The sequence below is a fragment of the Antennarius striatus genome, chromosome 1 (assembly GCF_040054535.1).
Source record: "Antennarius striatus isolate MH-2024 chromosome 1, ASM4005453v1, whole genome shotgun sequence".
Classification (NCBI taxonomy): domain Eukaryota; kingdom Metazoa; phylum Chordata; class Actinopteri; order Lophiiformes; family Antennariidae; genus Antennarius; species Antennarius striatus.
The window spans coordinates 2430075-2439228 of NC_090776.1; positions in this window are offsets into that span (position 1 = coordinate 2430075).

Sequence of the window (9154 nt, forward strand, 5' to 3'; positions counted from 1 at the left end):
GGTTCCTGGAACGCATTAACCGCGAGTAACGAGGGCGTGCTGCATTCATATAACTGAGATCGCAAAAAATAGCTTCAAATGACTTGGAAAAGTAGGAAATGGACACTAGATTTAAAAAAAAAAAAATCAAATATGCAAACACGCAATAGGACCACCTGTGAACAACAAAATTCCGCAATATAGCGATGAACTATTTTATTATTTACAATAATTTAAATGTTTATGAAACCTCCTCATACTGATATTAAACCACCTTATATGTATATTACCTTTTCCTACACTCTTATGTACTGTTTTAAAACACTTTTGTGTTAAAGAAAAGTGTTGTCTTTAATACACAGAAGTGCGCTGCGTTCTGTGAGTCTCAGAACTCGGCGGACACACAGATGTTGTCAGCCAATAGCATGCACATACGACATCACATGACTACCTACTAAAAATCCATGAAGCAGTGAAACTGTGCATCTTTAAACGCGAATACCCGAGGGATTACTGAGTTATAAATAAAGGACGTATTTCCAAATCCATTTAGGATCTAAGGGCTATTGGAAACATGGATTCTGTTATTTAACTACGTAAGGCAATTTAAAGTTTGTTTTTAGTTTTTAATCAACTTATTAATTCCCCATTTGTTCAGGAGGCTGCTGCTTTGTGATAAAAACTTTTTTTTTAAAAACCTCACCTGAATAGGTTGTTTTCTATGATGCTTATATTTTCTGAATTCAGCTCGTCGGGTCGTAATTTGCTTCCAGAGAAATATTCATAAATGTTCACATCAGTCTTTTTTATTGCTGCGTAAAAAACAAACAGAAGTGTCTTCATAATCTGCCATGTTCTCGTTCTATTCTGGAGAGGGAGCAGGGCTCAGATGTACCATCTGCTGTGTGGCGTTTGAGGCGATATGTCTTTGTTTCCATTAATTCACATGGTAACACCCTGGCTGTGAGCCATCCAATCGGAGAGCCTCTGGAGCGTAGCATCGCAGGTCTATCTTTACTCAATAACAGCAGCGATTTACACACTCCACTGACCTTGAGAAAATATTTTCCTCCTTCTTGTATCCATGTGATTCTCTGCAGCTTTTCAAGCATAGTAAAAGACTCCCAAGGGGTTTTATTTTCCACTGATTTGCTTTAGTTTAAAAGCAACCTCTGGATCTTGACACTATTTTGGATATTGCTAAAGATGACAAAAAATAAAGATTGCAGGTAATGATGATGAACGAAAACTTTCCTTTATTTTCTAATCATAGATGAGTAGCTGGAATCAGGCATTACAGGTTTCTCGAGGATCGGTCTCATCACCCTTGAGGCTTACGCCCCATTCACAGCGTGTTTCAAAGGTGAGCTTATATCCCATCTTAAGGTTCCGTGAGAACCTAATGAACATGCAAGAGAGTGTTGCTATGTTCTGCCTATGTGTTGGTCACAAATAGAAAGCCAGCACCAACATGCACATCCGTGTGAACGCAAGGTGGAACACAAAATGTGTGTAGCCTAAATTTGAAGACGTGTCGACAACAGCTAAAAAGATGTGGCGACTGCAACTGTTGGATGACGGGGAATGCAGAGGGATGTGTCAGAACAGTGGCTCACAACTTTCTCTGATGCTTCCCAACCCATTTTAGAAATCTTCTGAAACATCAGTAGTGCAGGTCCTCAACTTACAACCATTCAACTTACGAACATTTGGAGATATGAACAAACATGCACCACTATGTCCGACTATTATACTGCAGTTCCGCTTTTTGCCACCACCCCTGCTGAGCAGCGCTGCTGCGTTCATGCATTTCCAACACTCACCTCCCCCTCTCGTTCTTGGTTGTTGTTGTGAAGTCATTCTGATTTTAAGAGTTCAGTGTTTGTGGTGGACAGATGTTAAGTCGAGTAAAATGACCTAAATTACATTATTATTTTTCCATGTACAGTATTTTCCGCACTATAAGGCGCGTCTAAAAGCTATAATTTTCTCATTGTTTAGGACACACAGATGCAAATAGCTGCACCTCACCTCCGACTGGACTACCAATCGATCGAAACAATATTTAATTAATGAACAAAGACAAATGTCGGAGCTAAAATATCTGCTTCGACCTTTCGGATCAGGAAATAATCCACCCTGTTCGAACTGAGTGGTCCACTCCGAATGAATTTAACCAGTTTTTAATGTCAGGTTCTTGAATATGCGTGTGACTTCTTTCTAAGATGGCAAAGTGATCAAGGCCCCGTCCTCACGATGCCGGAACTTTTTTAAAATGCAACTTTTTTTTGCGTTTATGCCTTTGGTCCACACGACAACGCAGATATCCGGAACAAAAACGCAACTTTTTGAAAACGCTGGCCGAGGTGGATTCTTAAAAAAACGTTGGGTCTGCGTTGTCGTGTGGACGGTGTATCCGCAACTTTTTAAAAACGCTGACATCTTGCCTGCAACAAAAACCTCTGTGACGTCATAGTTATGCCGCACCAGCAAAACACGGATATTGGATAAAATTTGACTCAATACTGCCACCACATGGTTTGGCATGCTTATAGCCATCTTCAAAAACGCACAAATTGTTTTAGATGCATTTTCAAAAAGTTACGTTTTCAAAAAAATCCGTTATCGTGTGGACGGGGCCACAGTCATGAATGCTCTATCTAGTGGATGGATAGCGCCACTACAGCCACTAGTTTTTGAAATCTATTTTAATTATTTTATTATGTGCGCCTTATAATCCAGTGTGCCTTACAGTGCAGAAAATAATGTATTTTTTTGTAAATCAACGTATAATCGAGAATTAGGTGCTGTTTTCATGTCCTGTAATTGTTTCTGGTCCGTCTTGGGGAATTATATTCTCATATTTAGAGAAGTAACAACATCTAAATGACTTCAAATTGCGATTATAGATTGAAATTTAATAAATAACAGCTTACATTCAATTCAGCTTACGTACATCCTCCCAGAACCTATTATATTTGTATGTTGAGGACTACCCATATTTCACCAAAAAAAAAACTTTCCTGTGTTTTTCCATAGACAGTCTGTCCTCAAATCGCTAATTACAGAGTCACAGGGTGGTCATAACCAACATGGATGAGCTCTGATATTTGTGTGGTTTAATCAAACTCTGAGTGTTTGAAATAATAGAGGTGACAAGCACAATAAAAATATTATCAAAATGGTAATGACAAAATACACCCAATTCAAAAAAGACTAGGCAAGTTGAACTATATCTGACCTAGTGCAGATTTGATATCTGATAATTATTTTTGCGCTGCTTTTTATTCTCAGGCGTGCACATAAAGTATTCACACCCATTTCTCTAAGGGAAGCAGCTCTGACATTTACATGTGATGAAACTGAGTGTAATCTGCCTTTAAAGTGCCCCATTTTAAACCAGCGTGCATGCATATCATCATCTTTCATGAAACCGTAAGCAGGTCGGTGCTGAGCTACTACCAGCCAGAGTAGAGCCTGAGAAACACTCTGGATGAAACCCCCATCTTCTTACATCCCATCACTCCTAAATAACATGGAGTGAGACCATCATGGGTCTGTGGGGGGGACACAGTTTCCGTCAGCCCACACACTCATTATCAAAGTCTGATCACCAAGGGAAAATAACACAAGACAGGCTGTCAGAGAACCCCTCGGGAAATATCAGCATCCAACCTGTGAGGGGGAAAAAGTGTTGGAAACAGAGACGGAGGAGAGAGATGAGAAATTACGAAAGGAAGGTGTCTGTTAGGAGGATGAGGATGTGGTTCAAGGAGGAAGGAAAGGGCAGGAGGAAGAGCTGGAAGGAGAAGTCGAGAGGAAGGAGGAGAGGTGAGGTTAGCATAATGGCGAAGCCGAGAAATTGCATTTTGATGGAGGCAAATTGAATCAGCTCTGCAATGGAGGCCTCAAGGCAGAAAGACAGATTGAGACGGTCTTGTCAGCAGAGAGAGATTAATGCAACCTGTGTGTGTGTGTGTGTGTGTGTGTGTGTGTGTGTGTGTGTGTGTGTGTGTGTAGAAATGATTGCCTGCCGTCACCACCTTGAAGTGTGACACAGGCATATTTGCATTCACACTGTGACAGCAAACCACACACACACACACACACACACACACACACACACACACACACACACACACACACACACACATTCATTGTCAGGATGTTCTACTGAAACATCCTGACATGCACTAACAGGATTACAGCAGCTACGGTGTGTCTGAGAGGACTCGCAGCGCTGAAGCTGATGGATGACAAAAAAAAAAAAAGTGAAAGTCACATTGAAAAAATTTGGACGCCGACTCCCAGCAGCGCCGCCATGCCCCGACTCGCATCATCTGTCAGGAAAAATAACCTGGCTGAATCTATGTGATCCGTTGTGAAACCACTCACACACACACACACACACACACACACACACACGGTTTCAGAAACCTGGTTGATTGATAAATATCAGATTTATTTTTTTTTTCCAATGGAATGTTGGTAATGAACGTCGGTTTCCTGCCGTCGGTTACGGCTCACATGGGTTCCATTCGTCTGTTTTTACAGGTCGCCTCTGCTGCATCTCCACACAGTTTGTCTCCAGAAGCAATTTTTACTCACATTTGCTCGTTATTTGAGTACAGCGGGAGTTTAGAAGACCTGTTTCTTTGTTGTTGTTTTTAAAATAGACAAAAAAATCATTGCTGGATGAGGTTTTTTTCCCATTATTACCTTCTATTACTGGTACAGAGGTTTGGAAATTTATCCAAGGAGAACACATGAAATTTTGGGTCCAGATAAAGGGGAAGAACATCAGAAGCTTTTTGAGTGTGAGGCTTAAAATGGCTGGAAGGAATGGAGAAAATTGGGGAACAAGGAGCTTTTGAATTTTGGGAATAAAGATTAGTCATTTATTTTTCTCAGTTAATTTGGAATTGAGAAATCTGAGGGCAGCCACTGAACTGAGAAACATAATGGACAGATTTCAAGAATCATCTGTCAGAGATAGGCTTTTGGGATGGGAACAGCAGAACAAAAAAAAAAATCCTGATTATTCTGGGACATCTGTTTTCCCAGTGTTCACAAGGTTCTTTTTATGTTTTGTTGTAAGGAAGGGGTGATAGATGGGGATGGAACCTGAGGGGACAAGAGGACCACCATAACAATGCTGCTTTCTAATAATAATTTTAAAAAAAAACATATTTATGATCAATGCACTTCACTTCAGACCTGAAACAACAACTCCTAGTTTAAGGCATGGCCAGTCAAGGTAGGAATGATGAGAAAATGTGTCTGGTTGGAAAGAACTGGTGTAATATAGTGAGTCATAATGACTGCATTGTATCACCAGATTCTCGCCGAAACACCATTGATCTATACAAATTTATTGGTAACATTTTGTGTCTAGTTAATAAACTACTAACTCTGAAACACTCAAAACATGTCAGACACATTCAGTCTCTAGGAAAGTGCCGTACCCGTTTCCTTACTCAACTACATCACAGCGTCATCAGCGTTTATCATCAACAACAACAACGAATGCTCCCTTCGCTGTGCGACTGTACAGCTATATTTAGTTTTCCTAGCCTGCTCCGTGAAAACAGACCTAATGATGAAACTAGGGCAGTCAGTGACAGAGCCCCTTACAACCTGAAGAAACGCTCTCTGATGTTAAAAATAACAACTCCAAGAACCTGCTAAATTAATTTTCCAACAATCTATTCTGCTGTTTAACACCCACGTCCTTATTCTTCAGTACGCATAAGGCTGATCATTAAGACACAGTTTCTCTAAAATTAAGTTATAAGAAGACAGCCTGGTGATTTATGGCTGCAGGGAAGCAGGTTTTTATGCAAACAAGAGCAATCTCAGTTGTGAAGAATGTGAGGCAGACCTGGCTGCATGTCTAATGACAGAGGATATGAGAATCTGATGCATGATAAAATAATCCAATTTCATTTTAATATTACAAAACCTTCTGCATGGAGAGACATTAATCATTAAATTCAACATATCCCATGGGCAAATCAAAAACAGCTCAATCTAATTTCAACATATTCAATCTTTTTTTTTTTTTTTTAAATCACAGAACACTCCTGAATGTCTGCTGTAAATTTATTCTGGAGTTACAACAATACCTCACAGTGTTTCATCATATTAAATATTCATCTTGTGCAAGTAAATCAACATTTATTGTCACATAATCTCAATCTCCGTGGATAACATCTCCGGTATAAGACTGTATTTTCTGTTAAAGGCTGGAAACATTATCATTCCTATAGTGGAGCGATGCCCGAAAGCAACACAACAACCATGAATCTCCAGAAGATTAAATTTAGCCTGCAACTGGAATGTCCTGGATATTAAGTGTTTTAATTCAATGCGAGCATCATTCTGTGGGAACGCAGTGTCTTTATTCAGTCAGCTCAATGTGAATGTTCCAAAAACAATGAAAATTTCTCAGGGCAAAGTACAAACAACATTTCCTTTTGAATTTTCTACCTATTTTAATTGACTGGGATTTACAAGAATTACATGCAAAATGAGCCAATTTTATATCCCTTTGTAAATAAGCAGAAATGTGCTTGCATACACTTTAAAACTAACTAAAAGCAATATATTATGACTGCCTCACTGTAAAATGGTGACGTACTCTCCTGTGCAGCCACAGAGAAATTCTTTATAGTGTGTGATCAATAATTAAACAGAAGGAAATGGGATCCCTTAAATGAAACCAGCCTGTTGCATCACCATTTACTCACCATTTCCACGGAGATGCACTAAAAGTCCAGGCTGTGGAAAATAAAAAATCTCTGAGCAATATGTATGCACACACACACACACACACACACACACGTCACACTGCAACACTGTGCAGAACTACACCCTCCCAGCGGAGCCATAAAAGGCTCTTTTTGCATAGAAATCAGTATGCATACGAAAATATTTGATCATTAGCATATTGAGATTCCTTGGATTACATAAAAACAAGATATACAAATCTAAATAAAACATCTGATGTGAATTAATCCTTTATGTAATCCTATTCTTGGTCTTTGATTTGGCTTTAACTGTTATTTTGTCAAAGTTAAAAAATATTTACAGCATAATCAACACAGCTAAGCAACTAGTCGTCCAACTCATTTTTCCATTGCATTGTTTTATCTCCATATATCATAGAATTCATGTTATGAATGGAATCAGTTAACGCAAAAACCCTGAGAAAAAAGGACCAGCTGACCCAGTTTTACAAAATCAATCTAGGTTAAGGCAGATTAACATTTTTAATTTCAAACTTGCAATATTTTGTAAAGAATTTCTGTCAAAATCGTGCATCTTCAGGCTTACTGCTATTTCTCCATTTCCATGGATGAGATGGTTTGTTATTAATCAGACTGTCTGGAGCTGCCAAATCACCACAACTTCTGAGATCAAATCTTAGTCTCACTGGGGAAAACAGAAAAAAAAAAAGTGTTCATGATGACACATTCCTTGATTTGTCTCTTGACGCTCCAAGCCTGCTTTTAAAATCAGTATTTCAAAAGGCATTCGGACTGGCTGTAGCATTGGTAGCAGATGCTTCTGTCACTAATTAATGCCAGCAAAGACAACTCTTGACATTCGCTCAGCAGCAGCAATACAAACACAAGCTCTTTCTTTTCCCGCTTTCACAGATAGAGAGAATGAGACTTTGGCATGGCTCGTCTTTCTGTTTGGCAGAATTTACACCAGCAATAGGTTATTGGCTAATCCAAAGCGGATGGAGAGGATTGGTGCCCATAACAAGGCGAATACTGAGGGTAGAGATGCAGAGGAAATGTCAACTGGGTAAAGAGAAAATGAGGGTGACACTGGGACAAAATTGGTGTCTTTTTGCATCATTAACTGATAGCTAGGGCGAACCATCCCTCACTCTGCCCTGCACCAAAGTCTTGTGGTGCAGGATAAGGAACACCTGCTGAAGACGACAGATGGCGGGGGAAAGAGACCAGAAATAGAAGCCCATGAGGGGGAATGGTGGATTATTCAACCCCAGCCTGTCTTCTAATTATTCTTTTAAGGGGGTAATAAACAGTTTACTTTTGGAACAAAAGCAAGTAATCAAACTCCATATACTGTTATAAATTCCAATTAGAGTCTAGTTCTGAATACTGTAATGTCATGTGTAAATAACTAGATATGCCGTTTCTCAAGCTGAATCGAAATGAGCATCAAAATCATGACAAACGCAACAAGAATATAACCTGCTCCAGTCAAACTACAAACTTGGGATGCATTGTGTGTTGGTTTTGTACTCTAAGAGTAAAACATGACTCGCTTCCACTAAAACTCTAATGTAAAGCATTAGCTTCACAAAACATGCAGACGGTCAACAGCTGATGGATGTTTTTTAATTGCTGGGCTCGCGCTAGCCATTCGCCACTTCGCCATAGGCGAAGTAAATCCCAGATTGGCTACAAGGTTCTTAGACTGTGTAGCCACATTGGCGTTCTTATTTTTACGGAAAAAGGGCTAAAACTTAATACTTTTTCGCTCGCTAGCGCTGCTAGTGACCCGAACGCTCCCGATCATTAAATATGCACTCGGGTCATGACCTCCTCTCGTCCAATGAAAAACAAAAAGATTATTTTTTTATAAGCTGGTGTACGACAAGGCGAGGACGATCGATCAAAAGAAATTCAGAATCAAGTGTTTTATAGTGGAGTTTGTGTTAAAATCCTAATTGAACAACAAATTGTTGAATCTCACATTTATACCTGCATAAAGTAGGATAGAAATAAAGATAGTTAAGCTTGAACTGTTCACTTTAGTGTATTTTTGTAGGTAAACTGAACAGAAGATTTTGCCCTCAGAATGCAGGAAAACAACCCCTAGGGGGGGCCCCGATCCCCCATGCGGGGGGTATCCCCCCACACCCCCCTATGACAAGTGTGGTTTTACACCCCTCAACAACTGAAAACTTGCATCCACTAGGTGAAGATACAGCCATACAAAATATTACTCAATGTTTACTGTTAGTTTTACTTGGACTACAAGACATTTTAACTTTGACTTAAGAGGCTTTGATTTTAATAGATTTGATTCTTGGTATTACTCAATGTTTACTTGTAAGTTTTACTTGCTATTACAGCAAGCCGCTGTCTTGGACACAGAATGTGGCTTTTTGTGGCTTACTCAATTCTTTACA